Raw genomic sequence first — 17,074 nt, 5'->3', positions numbered from 1 at the left:
AGGCGGTGAATTAGATATGGGGAATCAGAGGTGGTGAATCAGAGGTGGTGAATCAGAGATGGGGAATCACAGGCGGGGAATCAGAGGCAGGGAATGGAACGCGGGGAATCAGAGGCAGGGAATCAGAGCTGGGGAATCAGAGGCGGGGAATCAGATATGGGGAAACAGAGGCGGGGAATCAGAGGCGGGGAAACAGAGGCGGGGAATCAGACATGGGGAATCGGATGCAGGGAATCAGAGGTGGGGAATCAGAGCTGGGGAATCAGAGGAGGGGAATCAGAGTTGGGGCATCAGAGGTGGGGAATTAGATATGGGGAAACAGAGGCGGGGAATCAGAGGCGGGGAAACAGAGGCGGGGAATCAGATATGGGGAATCAGAGGTGGGGAATCAGAGGCAGGGAATCAGATGTGCGGAATCAGAGATGGGGAATCAGAGGCAGGGAATCAGAATCAGAAGCGGGGAATCAGAGGCCAGGAATCAGAGGCCGGGAATCAAATGCTGGGAATAAGAGGCCGGGAATCAGAGGTGGGGAATCAGAGTCCGGGAATCAGAGATGGGGATTCAGAGGCGGGGAATGAGATATGGAGAATCAGAGGCGGGGAATCAGAGGCGGGGAAACAGAGGTGGGGAATCAGATATGGGGAATCAGAGGTGGCGAATCAAAGGCGGTGAATCAGAGATGGGGAATCAGAGGCGGGGAATCAGAGGCAGGGAATCAGATGCGGGGAATCAGAGGCGGGGAATCAGAGCTGGTGAATCAGAGGCGGGGAATCAGAGGTGGGCAATCAGAGCCGGGGAATCAGATATGGGGAATCAGAGGCGGGGAATCAGAGGCGGGGAAACAGAGGCGGGGAATCAGATATGGGGAATCAGAGGTGGGGAATCAGAGGTTGTAAATCAGAGATGGGGAATCAAGGCGGGGAATCAGAGGCAGGGAATCAGACGCGGGGAATCAGAGGCGGGGATTCAGAGCTGGGGAATCAGAGGCGGGGAATCAGAGTTGGGGAATCAGAGGCAGGGAATCAGATATGGGGAATCAGAGGCGGGGAATCAGAGGCGGGGAAACAGAGGCGGGGAATCAGATATGGGGAATCAGAAGTGGGGAATCAGGGGCAGGGAATCAGTGGCAGGGAATCAGAGGCGGGGAATCAGAGGCGGGGAATCAGAGGCAGGGAATCAGACACGGGGAATCAGAGGCAGGGAATCAGAGATGGGGAATCAGAGGCGGGGAATCAGAGGCAGGGAATCGGACGCCGGGAATCAGAGGCGGGGAATCAGAGCTGGGGAATCAGAGGCGGATAATCAGAGTTGGGGAATCAGAGGCGGGGAATGAGATATGGGGAAATAGAGGCGGGGAATCAGATATGTGGAATGAGAGGTGTGGAATCAGAGGTTGGGAATCAGAGGCAGGGAATCAGAGGCGGGGAAACAGAGGCGGGGAATCAGATATGGGGAATCAGAGGTGGCGAATCAAAGGCGGTGAAACAGAGATGGGGAATCAGGGCAGGGAATCAGAGGCAGGGAATCAGAGCTGGGGAATCAGAGGCGGGGAATCAGATATGGGGAATCAGAGGTGGGGAATCAGGGGCGGGGAATCAGTGGCAGGGAATCAGAGCTGGGGAATCAGAGGTGGGGAATCAGAGCTGGGGAAACAGAGGCGGGGAATCAGATATGGGGAATCAGAGGTGGGGAATCAGGGGTGGGGAATCAGTGGCAGGGAATCAGAGGCCGGGAATAAAAGGCGGGGAATCAGAGCTGTGGAATCAGAGGCAGGGAATCAGAGGCAGGGAAACAGAGGCGGGGAATCAGATATGGGGAATCAGAGGTGGGGAATTAGAGGTTGAGAATCAGAGGCAGGGAATCAGAGGTGGGGAATCAGAGGCGGGGAATCAGAGGCAGGGAATCGGATGTGCGGAATCAGAGATGGGGAATCAGAGGTGGGGATTCAGAGGTGGTGAATCAGAGAAGGGGAATCAGAGGCAGGGAATCAGACGCTGGGAATCAGAGGCGGGGAATCATAGCTGGCGAATTAGAGGAGGGGAATCAAAGTTGGGGAATCAGAGGCGGGGAATCAGATATGGGGAAACAGAGGCGGGGAATCAGAGGCGGGGAAACAGAGGCGGGGAATCATAGGCGGGGAATCAGAGATGGGGAATCAGAGGCGGGGAATCAGAGGCAAGGAATCGGATGCCGGAAATCAGAGCCGGGAAATCAGAGCTGGGGAATCAGAGGCGGGGAATCAGAGTTGGGGAATCAGAGGCGGCGAAGCAGATATGGGGAAAATGAGGCGGGGAATCAGATATGGGGAATCAGAGGCGGGGAATCAGATATGGGGAATCAGAGGCTGGGAATCAGAGCGGGGGAAACAGAGGCGGGGAATAAGATATGGGGAATCAGAGGTGGGGAATCAATGGTGGGGAATCAGTGGCAGGGAATCAGAGGTGGGGAATCAAAGGCGGGGATTCAGAGGCAGGGAATCAGACACGGGGAATCAGAGGTGGGGAATCAGAGATGGGGAATCAGAGGCGGGGAATCAGAGGCAGTGAATCAGACGCGGGGAATCAGAGGCGTGGAATCAGAGCTGGGGAATCAGAGGTGGGGAATCAGAGTCGGGGAATCAGAGGCAGGGAATCGGATGTGCGGAATCAGAGATGGGGAATCAGAGGTGGGGAATCAGAGGCGGTGAATCAGAGATGGGGAATCAGAGGCGGGGAATCAGAGGCAGGAAATCAGACACGGGGATTCAGAGGCTGGGAATCAGACGGGGGGAATCAAAGGCGGGGAATCAGAGCTGGTGAATCAGAGGCAGGGAATCAGAGTTGGGGATTCAGAGGCGGGGAATCAGATATGGGGAAACAGAGGCGGGGAATCAGAGGCGGGCAAACAGAGGCGGGGAATTAGATATGGGGAATCAGAGGTGGGGAATCAGATATGGGGAATCAGAGGCTGGGAATCAGAGGGGGGAAACAGAGGCGGGGAATAAGATATGGGGAATCAGAGGTGGGGAATCAGGGGCGGGGAATCAGTGGCAGGGAATCAGAGGCGGGGTATCAGAGGTGGGTAATCAGAGGCAGGGTATCAGACACGGGGAATCAGAGGTGGGGAATCAGAGATGGGGAATCAGAGGCGGGGAATCAGAGGCAGGGAATCAGACGCGGGGAATCAGAGGCGGTGAATAAGAGCTGGGGAATCAGAGGTGGGGAATCAGATTCGGGGAATCAGAGGCAGGGAATCGGATGTGCGGAATCAGAAATGGGGAATCAGAGGTGGGGAATCAGAGGCGGTGAATCAGAGATGGGGAATCAGAGGCGGGGAATCAGAGGCAGGAATTCAGACACGGGGATTCAGAGGCTGGGAATCAGACGGGGGGAATCAAAGTCGGGGAATCAGAGCTGGTGAATCAGAGGCAGGGAATCAGAGTTGGGGATTCAGAGGCGGGGAATCAGATATGGGGAAACAGAGGCGGGGAATCAGAGGCAGGCAAACAGAGGCGGTGAATTAGATATGGGGAATCAGAGGTGGTGAATCAGAGGTGGTGAATCAGAGATGGGGAATCACAGGCGGGGAATCAGAGGCAGGGAATGGAACGCGGGGAATCAGAGGCAGGGAATCATAGCTGGGGAATCAGAGGCGGGGAATCAGATATGGGGAAACAGAGGCGGGGAATCAGAGGCGGGGAAACAGAGGCGGGGAATCAGACATGGGGAATCGGATGCAGGGAATCAGAGGTGGGGAATCAGAGCTGGGGAATCAGAGGAGGGGAATCAGAGTTGGGGCATCAGAGGTGGGGAATTAGATATGGGGAAACAGAGGCGGGGAATCAGAGGCGGGGAAACAGAGGCGGGGAATCAGATATGGGGAATCAGAGGTGGGGAATCAGAGGCAGGGAATCAGATGTGCGGAATCAGAGATGGGGAATCAGAGGCAGGGAATCAGAATCAGAAGCGGGGAATCAGAGGCCAGGAATCAGAGGCCGGGAATCAAATGCTGGGAATAAGAGGCCGGGAATCAGAGGTGGGGAATCAGAGTCCGGGAATCAGAGATGGGGATTCAGAGGCGGGGAATGAGATATGGAGAATCAGAGGCGGGGAATCAGAGGCGGGGAAACAGAGGTGGGGAATCAGATATGGGGAATCAGAGGTGGCGAATCAAAGGCGGTGAATCAGAGATGGGGAATCAGAGGCGGGGAATCAGAGGCAGGGAATCAGATGCGGGGAATCAGAGGCGGGGAATCAGAGCTGGCGAATCAGAGGCGGGGAATCAGAGGTGGGCAATCAGAGCCGGGGAATCAGATATGGGGAATCAGAGGCGGGGAATCAGAGGCGGGGAAACAGAGGCAGGGAATCAGACGCGGGGAATCAGAGGCGGGGATTCAGAGCTGGGGAATCAGAGGCGGGGAATCAGAGTTGGGGAATCAGAGGCAGGGAATCAGATATGGGGAATCAGAGGCGGGGAATCAGAGGCGGGGAAACAGAGGCGGGGAATCAGATATGGGGAATCAGAAGTGGGGAATCAGGGGCAGGGAATCAGTGGCAGGGAATCAGAGGCGGGGAATCAGAGGCGGGGAATCAGAGGCAGGGAATCAGACACGGGGAATCAGAGGCAGGGAATCAGACATGGGGAATCAGAGGCGGGGAATCAGAGGCAGGGAATCGGACACCGGGAATCAGAGGCGGGGAATCAGAGCTGGGGAATCAGAGGCGGATAATCAGAGTTGGGGAATCAGAGGCGGGGAATCAGATATGGGGAAATAGAGGCGGGGAATCAGATATGTGGAATGAGAGGTGTGGAATCAGAGGTTGGGAATCAGAGGCAGGGAATCAGAGGCGGGGAAACAGAGGCGGGGAATCAGATATGGGGAATCAGAGGTGGCGAATCAAAGGCGGTGAAACAGAGATGGGGAATCAGGGCAGGGAATCAGAGGCAGGGAATCAGAGCTGGGGAATCAGAGGCGGGGAATCAGATATGGGGAATCAGAGGTGGGGAATCAGGGGCGGGGAATCAGTGGCAGGGAATCAGAGCTGGGGAATCAGAGGTGGGGAATCAGAGCTGGGGAAACAGAGGCGGGGAATCAGATATGGGGAATCAGAGGTGGGGAATCAGGGGTGGGGAATCAGTGGCAGGGAATCAGAGGCCGGGAATAAAAGGCGGGGAATCAGAGCTGTGGAATCAGAGGCCGGGAATCAGAGGCAGGGAAACAGAGGCGGGGAATCAGATATGGGGAATCAGAGGTGGGGAATTAGAGGTTGAGAATCAGAGGCAGGGAATCAGAGGTGGGGAATCAGAGGCGGGGAATCAGAGGCAGGGAATCGGTTGTGCGGAATCAGAGATGGGGAATCAGAGGTGGGGATTCAGAGGTGGTGAATCAGAGAAGGGGAATCAGAGGCAGGGAATCAGACGCTGGGAATCAGAGGCGGGGAATCATAGCTGGCGAATTAGAGGAGGGGAATCAAAGTTGGGGAATCAGAGGCGGGGAATCAGATATGGGGAAACAGAGGCGGGGAATCAGAGGCGGGGAAACAGAGGCGGGGAATCATAGGCGGGGAATCAGAGATGGGGAATCAGAGGCGGGGAATCAGAGGCAAGGAATCGGATGCCGGAAATCAGAGCCGGGAAATCAGAGCTGGGGAATCAGAGGCGGGGAATCAGAGTTGGGGAATCAGAGGCGGCGAAGCAGATATGGGGAAAATGAGGCGGGGAATCAGATATGGGGAATCAGAGGCGGGGAATCAGATATGGGGAATCAGAGGCTGGGAATCAGAGCGGGGGAAACAGAGGCGGGGAATAAGATATGGGGAATCAGAGGTGGGGAATCAATGGTGGGGAATCAGTGGCAGGGAATCAGAGGTGGGGAATCAGAGGCGGGGATTCAGAGGCAGGGAATCAGACACGGGGAATCAGAGGTGGGGAATCAGAGATGGGGAATCAGAGGCGGGGAATCAGAGGCAGTGAATCAGACGCGGGGAATCAGAGGCGTGGAATCAGAGCTGGGGAATCAGAGGCAGGGAATCAGAGTTGGGGATTCAGAGGCGGGGAATCAGATATGGGGAAACAGAGGCGGGGAATCAGAGGCAGGCAAACAGAGGCGGTGAATTAGATATGGGGAATCAGAGGTGGTGAATCAGAGGTGGTGAATCAGAGATGGGGAATCACAGGCGGGGAATCAGAGGCAGGGAATGGAACGCGGGGAATCAGAGGCAGGGAATCAGAGCTGGGGAATCAGAGGAGGGGAATCAGAGTTGGGGCATCAGAGGTGGGGAATTAGATATGGGGAAACAGAGGCGGGGAATCAGAGGCGGGGAAACAGAGGCGGGGAATCAGATATGGGGAATCAGAGGTGGGGAATCAGAGGCAGGGAATCAGATGTGCGGAATCAGAGATGGGGAATCAGAGGCAGGGAATCAGAATCAGAAGCGGGGAATCAGAGGCCAGGAATCAGAGGCCGGGAATCAAATGCTGGGAATAAGAGGCCGGGAATCAGAGGTGGGGAATCAGAGTCCGGGAATCAGAGATGGGGATTCAGAGGCGGGGAATGAGATATGGAGAATCAGAGGCGGGGAATCAGAGGCGGGGAAACAGAGGTGGGGAATCAGATATGGGGAATCAGAGGTGGCGAATCAAAGGCGGTGAATCAGAGATGGGGAATCAGAGGCGGGGAATCAGAGGCAGGGAATCAGATGCGGGGAATCAGAGGCGGGGAATCAGAGCTGGCGAATCAGAGGCGGGGAATCAGAGGTGGGCAATCAGAGCCGGGGAATCAGATATGGGGAATCAGAGGCGGGGAATCAGAGGCGGGGAAACAGAGGCGGGGAATCAGATATGGGGAATCAGAGGTGGGGAATCAGAGGTTGTAAATCAGAGATGGGGAATCAAGGCGGGGAATCAGAGGCAGGGAATCAGACGCGGGGAATCAGAGGCGGGGATTCAGAGCTGGGGAATCAGAGGCGGGGAATCAGAGTTGGGGAATCAGAGGCAGGGAATCAGATATGGGGAATCAGAGGCGGGGAATCAGAGGCGGGGAAACAGAGGCGGGGAATCAGATATGGGGAATCAGAAGTGGGGAATCAGGGGCAGGGAATCAGTGGCAGGGAATCAGAGGCGGGGAATCAGAGGCGGGGAATCAGAGGTAGGGAATCAGACACGGGGAATCAGAGGCAGGGAATCAGAGATGGGGAATCAGAGGCGGGGAATCAGAGGCAGGGAATCGGACGCCGGGAATCAGAGGCGGGGAATCAGAGCTGGGGAATCAGAGGCGGATAATCAGAGTTGGGGAATCAGAGACGGGGAATGAGATATGGGGAAATAGAGGCGGGGAATCAGATATGTGGAATGAGAGGTGTGGAATCAGAGGTTGGGAATCAGAGGCAGGGAATCAGAGGCGGGGAAACAGAGGCGGGGAATCAGACATGGGGAATCGGATGCAGGGAATCAGAGGTGGGGAATCAGAGCTGGGGAATCAGAGGAGGGGAATCAGAGTTGGGGCATCAGAGGTGGGGAATTAGATATGGGGAAACAGAGGCGGGGAATCAGAGGCGGGGAAACAGAGGCGGGGAATCAGATATGGGGAATCAGAGGTGGGGAATCAGAGGCAGGGAATCAGATGTGCGGAATCAGAGATGGGGAATCAGAGGCAGGGAATCAGAATCAGAAGCGGGGAATCAGAGGCCAGGAATCAGAGGCCGGGAATCAAATGCTGGGAATAAGAGGCCGGGAATCAGAGGTGGGGAATCAGAGTCCGGGAATCAGAGATGGGGATTCAGAGGCGGGGAATGAGATATGGAGAATCAGAGGCGGGGAATCAGAGGCGGGGAAACAGAGGTGGGGAATCAGATATGGGGAATCAGAGGTGGCGAATCAAAGGCGGTGAATCAGAGACGGGGAATCAGAGGCGGGGAATCAGAGGCAGGGAATCAGATGCGGGGAATCAGAGGCGGGGAATCAGAGCTGGCGAATCAGAGGCGGGGAATCAGAGGTGGGCAATCAGAGCCGGGGAATCAGATATGGGGAATCAGAGGCGGGGAATCAGAGGCGGGGAAACAGAGGCGGGGAATCAGATATGGGGAATCAGAGGTGGGGAATCAGAGGTTGTAAATCAGAGATGGGGAATCAAGGCGGGGAATCAGAGGCAGGGAATCAGACGCGGGGAATCAGAGGCGGGGATTCAGAGCTGGGGAATCAGAGGCGGGGAATCAGAGTTGGGGAATCAGAGGCAGGGAATCAGATATGGGGAATCAGAGGCGGGGAATCAGAGGCGGGGAAACAGAGGCGGGGAATCAGATATGGGGAATCAGAAGTGGGGAATCAGGGGCAGGGAATCAGTGGCAGGGAATCAGAGGCGGGGAATCAGAGGCGGGGAATCAGAGGCAGGGAATCAGACACGGGGAATCAGAGGCAGGGAATCAGAGATGGGGAATCAGAGGCGGGGAATCAGAGGCAGGGAATCGGACGCCGGGAATCAGAGGCGGGGAATCAGAGCTGGGGAATCAGAGGCGGATAATCAGAGTTGGGGAATCAGAGGCGGGGAATCAGATATGGGGAAATAGAGGCGGGGAATCAGATATGTGGAATGAGAGGTGTGGAATCAGAGGTTGGGAATCAGAGGCAGGGAATCAGATATGGGGAATCAGAGGCGGGGAATCAGAGGCGGGGAAACAGAGGCGGGGAATCAGATATGGGGAATCAGAAGTGGGGAATCAGGGGCAGGGAATCAGTGGCAGGGAATCAGAGGCGGGGAATCAGAGGCGGGGAATCAGAGGTAGGGAATCAGACACGGGGAATCAGAGGCAGGGAATCAGAGATGGGGAATCAGAGGCGGGGAATCAGAGGCAGGGAATCGGACGCCGGGAATCAGAGGCGGGGAATCAGAGCTGGGGAATCAGAGGCGGATAATCAGAGTTGGGGAATCAGAGGCGGGGAATGAGATAAGGGGAAATAGAGGCGGGGAATCAGATATGTGGAATGAGAGGTGTGGAATCAGAGGTTGGGAATCAGAGGCAGGGAATCAGAGGCGGGGAAACAGAGGCGGGGAATCAGATATGGGGAATCAGAGGTGGCGAATCAAAGGCGGTGAAACAGAGATGGGGAATCAGGGCAGGGAATCAGAGGCAGGGAATCAGAGCTGGGGAATCAGAGGCGGGGAATCAGATATGGGGAATCAGAGGTGGGGAATCAGGGGCGTGGAATCAGTGGCAGGGAATCAGAGCTGGGGAATCAGAGGTGGGGAATCAGAGCTGGGGAAACAGAGGCGGGGAATCAGATATGGGGAATCAGAGGTGGGGAATCAGGGGTGGGGAATCAGTGGCAGGGAATCAGAGGCCGGGAATAAAAGGCGGGGAATCAGAGCTGTGGAATCAGAGGCCGGGAATCAGAGGCAGGGAAACAGAGGCGGGGAATCAGATATGGGGAATCAGAGGTGGGGAATTAGAGGTTGAGAATCAGAGGCAGGGAATCAGAGGTGGGGAATCAGAGGCGGGGAATCAGAGGCATGGAATCGGATGTGCGGAATCAGAGATGGGGAATCAGAGGTGGGGATTCAGAGGTGGTGAATCAGAGAAGGGGAATCAGAGGCAGGGAATCAGACGCTGGGAATCAGAGGCGGGGAATCATAGCTGGCGAATTAGAGGAGGGGAATCAAAGTTGGGGAATCAGAGGCGGGGAATCAGATATGGGGAAACAGAGGCGGGGAATCAGAGGCGGGGAAACAGAGGCGGGGAATCATAGGCGGGGAATCAGAGATGGGGAATCAGAGGCGGGGAATCAGAGGCAAGGAATCGGATGCCGGAAATCAGAGCCGGGAAATCAGAGCTGGGGAATCAGAGGCGGGGAATCAGAGTTGGGGAATCAGAGGCGGCGAAGCAGATATGGGGAAAATGAGGCGGGGAATCAGATATGGGGAATCAGAGGCGGGGAATCAGATATGGGGAATCAGAGGCTGGGAATCAGAGCGGGGGAAACAGAGGCGGGGAATAAGATATGGGGAATCAGAGGTGGGGAATCAATGGTGGGGAATCAGTGGCAGGGAATCAGAGGTGGGGAATCAGAGGCGGGGATTCAGAGGCAGGGAATCAGACACGGGGAATCAGAGGTGGGGAATCAGAGATGGGGAATCAGAGGCGGGGAATCAGAGGCAGTGAATCAGACGCGGGGAATCAGAGGCGTGGAATCAGAGCTGGGGAATCAGAGGTGGGGAATCAGAGTCGGGGAATCAGAGGCAGGGAATCGGATGTGCGGAATCAGAGATGGGGAATCAGAGGTGGGGAATCAGAGGCGGTGAATCTGAGATGGGGAATCAGAGGCTGGGAATCAGAGGCAGGAAATCAGACACGGGGATTCAGAGGCTGGGAATCAGACGGGGGGAATCAAAGGCGGGGAATCAGAGCTGGTGAATCAGAGGCAGGGAATCAGAGTTGGGGATTCAGAGGCGGGGAATCAGATATGGGGAAACAGAGGCGGGGAATCAGAGGCGGGCAAACAGAGGCGGGGAATTAGATATGGGGAATCAGAGGTGGGGAATCAGATATGGGGAATCAGAGGCTGGGAATCAGAGGGGGGAAACAGAGGCGGGGAATAAGATATGGGGAATCAGAGGTGGGGAATCAGGGGCGGGGAATCAGTGGCAGGGAATCAGAGGCGGGGTATCAGAGGTGGGGAATCAGAGGCAGGGAATCAGACACGGGGAATCAGAGGTGGGGAATCAGAGATGGGGAATCAGAGGCGGGGAATCAGAGGCAGGGAATCAGACGCGGGGAATCAGAGGCGGTGAATAAGAGCTGGGGAATCAGAGGTGGGGAATCAGAGTCGTGGAATCAGAGGCAGGGAATCGGATGTGCGGAATCAGAAATGGGGAATCAGAGGTGGGGAATCAGAGGCGGTGAATCAGAGATGGGGAATCAGAGGCGGGGAATCAGAGGCAGGAATTCAGACACGGGGATTCAGAGGCTGGGAATCAGACGGGGGGAATCAAAGTCGGGGAATCAGAGCTGGTGAATCAGAGGCAGGGAATCAGAGTTGGGGATTCAGAGGCGGGGAATCAGATATGGGGAAACAGAGGCGGGGAATCAGAGGCAGGCAAACAGAGGCGGTGAATTAGATATGGGGAATCAGAGGTGGTGAATCAGAGGTGGTGAATCAGAGATGGGGAATCACAGGCGGGGAATCAGAGGCAGGGAATGGAACGCGGGGAATCAGAGGCAGGGAATCAGAGCTGGGGAATCAGAGGCGGGGAATCAGATATGGGGAAACAGAGGCGGGGAATCAGAGGCGGGGAAACAGAGGCGGGGAATCAGACATGGGGAATCGGATGCAGGGAATCAGAGGTGGGGAATCAGAGCTGGGGAATCAGAGGAGGGGAATCAGAGTTGGGGCATCAGAGGTGGGGAATTAGATATGGGGAAACAGAGGCGGGGAATCAGAGGCGGGGAAACAGAGGCGGGGAATCAGATATGGGGAATCAGAGGTGGGGAATCAGAGGCAGGGAATCAGATGTGCGGAATCAGAGATGGGGAATCAGAGGCAGGGAATCAGAATCAGAAGCGGGGAATCAGAGGCCAGGAATCAGAGGCCGGGAATCAAATGCTGGGAATAAGAGGCCGGGAATCAGAGGTGGGGAATCAGAGTCCGGGAATCAGAGATGGGGATTCAGAGGCGGGGAATGAGATATGGAGAATCAGAGGCGGGGAATCAGAGGCGGGGAAACAGAGGTGGGGAATCAGATATGGGGAATCAGAGGTGGCGAATCAAAGGCGGTGAATCAGAGATGGGGAATCAGAGGCGGGGAATCAGAGGCAGGGAATCAGATGCGGGGAATCAGAGGCGGGGAATCAGAGCTGGCGAATCAGAGGCGGGGAATCAGAGGTGGGCAATCAGAGCCGGGGAATCAGATATGGGGAATCAGAGGCGGGGAATCAGAGGCGGGGAAACAGAGGCGGGGAATCAGATATGGGGAATCAGAGGTGGGGAATCAGAGGTTGTAAATCAGAGATGGGGAATCAAGGCGGGGAATCAGAGGCAGGGAATCAGACGCGGGGAATCAGAGGCGGGGATTCAGAGCTGGGGAATCAGAGGCGGGGAATCAGAGTTGGGGAATCAGAGGCAGGGAATCAGATATGGGGAATCAGAGGCGGGGAATCAGAGGCGGGGAAACAGAGGCGGGGAATCAGATATGGGGAATCAGAAGTGGGGAATCAGGGGCAGGGAATCAGTGGCAGGGAATCAGAGGCGGGGAATCAGAGGCGGGGAATCAGAGGCAGGGAATCAGACACGGGGAATCAGAGGCAGGGAATCAGACATGGGGAATCAGAGGCTGGGAATCAGAGGCAGGGAATCAGATGTGCGGAATCAGAGATGGGGAATCAGAGGCAGGGAATCAGAATCAGAAGCGGGGAATCAGAGGCCAGGAATCAGAGGCCGGGAATCAAATGCTGGGAATAAGAGGCCGGGAATCAGAGGTGGGGAATCAGAGTCCGGGAATCAGAGATGGGGATTCAGAGGCGGGGAATGAGATATGGAGAATCAGAGGCGGGGAATCAGAGGCGGGGAAACAGAGGTGGGGAATCAGATATGGGGAATCAGAGGTGGCGAATCAAAGGCGGTGAATCAGAGATGGGGAATCAGAGGCGGGGAATCAGAGGCAGGGAATCAGATGCGGGGAATCAGAGGCGGGGAATCAGAGCTGGCGAATCAGAGGCGGGGAATCAGAGGTGGGCAATCAGAGCCGGGGAATCAGATATGGGGAATCAGAGGCGGGGAATCAGAGGCGGGGAAACAGAGGCGGGGAATCAGATATGGGGAATCAGAGGTGGGGAATCAGAGGTTGTAAATCAGAGATGGGGAATCAAGGCGGGGAATCAGAGGCAGGGAATCAGACGCGGGGAATCAGAGGCGGGGATTCAGAGCTGGGGAATCAGAGGCGGGGAATCAGAGTTGGGGAATCAGAGGCAGGGAATCAGATATGGGGAATCAGAGGCGGGGAATCAGAGGCGGGGAAACAGAGGCGGGGAATCAGATATGGGGAATCAGAAGTGGGGAATCAGGGGCAGGGAATCAGTGGCAGGGAATCAGAGGCGGGGAATCAGAGGCGGGGAATCAGAGGTAGGGAATCAGACACGGGGAATCAGAGGCAGGGAATCAGAGATGGGGAATCAGAGGCGGGGAATCAGAGGCAGGGAATCGGACGCCGGGAATCAGAGGCGGGGAATCAGAGCTGGGGAATCAGAGGCGGATAATCAGAGTTGGGGAATCAGAGGCGGGGAATGAGATATGGGGAAATAGAGGCGGGGAATCAGATATGTGGAATGAGAGGTGTGGAATCAGAGGTTGGGAATCAGAGGCAGGGAATCAGAGGCGGGGAAACAGAGGCGGGGAATCAGACATGGGGAATCGGATGCAGGGAATCAGAGGTGGGGAATCAGAGCTGGGGAATCAGAGGAGGGGAATCAGAGTTGGGGCATCAGAGGTGGGGAATTAGATATGGGGAAACAGAGGCGGGGAATCAGAGGCGGGGAAACAGAGGCGGGGAATCAGATATGGGGAATCAGAGGTGGGGAATCAGAGGCAGGGAATCAGATGTGCGGAATCAGAGATGGGGAATCAGAGGCAGGGAATCAGAATCAGAAGCGGGGAATCAGAGGCCAGGAATCAGAGGCCGGGAATCAAATGCTGGGAATAAGAGGCCGGGAATCAGAGGTGGGGAATCAGAGTCCGGGAATCAGAGATGGGGATTCAGAGGCGGGGAATGAGATATGGAGAATCAGAGGCGGGGAATCAGAGGCGGGGAAACAGAGGTGGGGAATCAGATATGGGGAATCAGAGGTGGCGAATCAAAGGCGGTGAATCAGAGATGGGGAATCAGAGGCGGGGAATCAGAGGCAGGGAATCAGATGCGGGGAATCAGAGGCGGGGAATCAGAGCTGGCGAATCAGAGGCGGGGAATCAGAGGTGGGCAATCAGAGCCGGGGAATCAGATATGGGGAATCAGAGGCGGGGAATCAGAGGCGGGGAAACAGAGGCGGGGAATCAGATATGGGGAATCAGAGGTGGGGAATCAGAGGTTGTAAATCAGAGATGGGGAATCAAGGCGGGGAATCAGAGGCAGGGAATCAGACGCGGGGAATCAGAGGCGGGGATTCAGAGCTGGGGAATCAGAGGCGGGGAATCAGAGTTGGGGAATCAGAGGCAGGGAATCAGATATGGGGAATCAGAGGCGGGGAATCAGAGGCGGGGAAACAGAGGCGGGGAATCAGATATGGGGAATCAGAAGTGGGGAATCAGGGGCAGGGAATCAGTGGCAGGGAATCAGAGGCGGGGAATCAGAGGCGGGGAATCAGAGGTAGGGAATCAGACACGGGGAATCAGAGGCAGGGAATCAGAGATGGGGAATCAGAGGCGGGGAATCAGAGGCAGGGAATCGGACGCCGGGAATCAGAGGCGGGGAATCAGAGCTGGGGAATCAGAGGCGGATAATCAGAGTTGGGGAATCAGAGGCGGGGAATGAGATAAGGGGAAATAGAGGCGGGGAATCAGATATGTGGAATGAGAGGTGTGGAATCAGAGGTTGGGAATCAGAGGCAGGGAATCAGAGGCGGGGAAACAGAGGCGGGGAATCAGATATGGGGAATCAGAGGTGGCGAATCAAAGGCGGTGAAACAGAGATGGGGAATCAGGGCAGGGAATCAGAGGCGGGGAATCAGAGGCGGGGAATCAGATATGGGGAATCAGAGGTGGGGAATCAGGGGCGTGGAATCAGTGGCAGGGAATCAGAGCTGGGGAATCAGAGGTGGGGAATCAGATATGGGGAAACAGAGGCGGGGAATCAGATATGGGGAATCAGAGGTGGGGAATCAGGGGTGGGGAATCAGTGGCAGGGAATCAGAGGCCGGGAATAAAAGGCGGGGAATCAGAGCTGTGGAATCAGAGGCCGGGAATCAGAGGCAGGGAAACAGAGGCGGGGAATCAGATATGGGGAATCAGAGGTGGGGAATTAGAGGTTGAGAATCAGAGGCAGGGAATCAGAGGTGGGGAATCAGAGGCGGGGAATCAGAGGCATGGAATCGGATGTGCGGAATCAGAGATGGGGAATCAGAGGTGGGGATTCAGAGGTGGTGAATCAGAGAAGGGGAATCAGAGGCAGGGAATCAGACGCTGGGAATCAGAGGCGGGGAATCATAGCTGGCGAATTAGAGGAGGGGAATCAAAGTTGGGGAATCAGAGGCGGGGAATCAGATATGGGGAAACAGAGGCGGGGAATCAGAGGCGGGGAAACAGAGGCGGGGAATCATAGGCGGGGAATCAGAGATGGGGAATCAGAGGCGGGGAATCAGAGGCAAGGAATCGGATGCCGGAAATCAGAGCCGGGAAATCAGAGCTGGGGAATCAGAGGCGGGGAATCAGAGTTGGGGAATCAGAGGCGGCGAAGCAGATATGGGGAAAATGAGGCGGGGAATCAGATATGGGGAATCAGAGGCGGGGAATCAGATATGGGGAATCAGAGGCTGGGAATCAGAGCGGGGGAAACAGAGGCGGGGAATAAGATATGGGGAATCAGAGGTGGGGAATCAATGGTGGGGAATCAGTGGCAGGGAATCAGAGGTGGGGAATCAGAGGCGGGGATTCAGAGGCAGGGAATCAGACACGGGGAATCAGAGGTGGGGAATCAGAGATGGGGAATCAGAGGCGGGGAATCAGAGGCAGTGAATCAGACGCGGGGAATCAGAGGCGTGGAATCAGAGCTGGGGAATCAGAGGTGGGGAATCAGAGTCGGGGAATCAGAGGCAGGGAATCGGATGTGCGGAATCAGAGATGGGGAATCAGAGGTGGGGAATCAGAGGCGGTGAATCTGAGATGGGGAATCAGAGGCTGGGAATCAGAGGCAGGAAATCAGACACGGGGATTCAGAGGCTGGGAATCAGACGGGGGGAATCAAAGGCGGGGAATCAGAGCTGGTGAATCAGAGGCAGGGAATCAGAGTTGGGGATTCAGAGGCGGGGAATCAGATATGGGGAAACAGAGGCGGGGAATCAGAGGCGGGCAAACAGAGGCGGGGAATTAGATATGGGGAATCAGAGGTGGGGAATCAGATATGGGGAATCAGAGGCTGGGAATCAGAGGGGGGAAACAGAGGCGGGGAATAAGATATGGGGAATCAGAGGTGGGGAATCAGGGGCGGGGAATCAGTGGCAGGGAATCAGAGGCGGGGTATCAGAGGTGGGGAATCAGAGGCAGGGAATCAGACACGGGGAATCAGAGGTGGGGAATCAGAGATGGGGAATCAGAGGCGGGGAATCAGAGGCAGGGAATCAGACGCGGGGAATCAGAGGCGGTGAATAAGAGCTGGGGAATCAGAGGTGGGGAATCAGAGTCGTGGAATCAGAGGCAGGGAATCGGATGTGCGGAATCAGAAATGGGGAATCAGAGGTGGGGAATCAGAGGCGGTGAATCAGAGATGGGGAATCAGAGGCGGGGAATCAGAGGCAGGAATTCAGACACGGGGATTCAGAGGCTGGGAATCAGACGGGGGGAATCAAAGTCGGGGAATCAGAGCTGGTGAATCAGAGGCAGGGAATCAGAGTTGGGGATTCAGAGGCGGGGAATCAGATATGGGGAAACAGAGGCGGGGAATCAGAGGCAGGCAAACAGAGGCGGTGAATTAGATATGGGGAATCAGAGGTGGTGAATCAGAGGTGGTGAATCAGAGATGGGGAATCACAGGCGGGGAATCAGAGGCAGGGAATGGAACGCGGGGAATCAGAGGCAGGGAATCAGAGCTGGGGAATCAGAGGCGGGGAATCAGATATGGGGAAACAGAGGCGGGGAATCAGAGGCGGGGAAACAGAGGCGGGGAATCAGACATGGGGAATCGGATGCAGGGAATCAGAGGTGGGGAATCAGAGCTGGGGAATCAGAGGAGGGGAATCAGAGTTGGGGCATCAGAGGTGGGGAATTAGATATGGGGAAACAGAGGCGGGGAATCAGAGGCGGGGAAACAGAGGCGGGGAATCAGATATGGGGAATCAGAGGTGGGGAATCAGAGGCAGGGAATCAGATGTGCGGAATCAGAGATGGGGAATCAGAGGCAGG

Source organism: Narcine bancroftii, chromosome 3 (genome assembly GCF_036971445.1).
Source record: "Narcine bancroftii isolate sNarBan1 chromosome 3, sNarBan1.hap1, whole genome shotgun sequence".
Taxonomy (NCBI): domain Eukaryota; kingdom Metazoa; phylum Chordata; class Chondrichthyes; order Torpediniformes; family Narcinidae; genus Narcine; species Narcine bancroftii.
Note: the sequence above shows the minus strand (reverse complement) of the source record.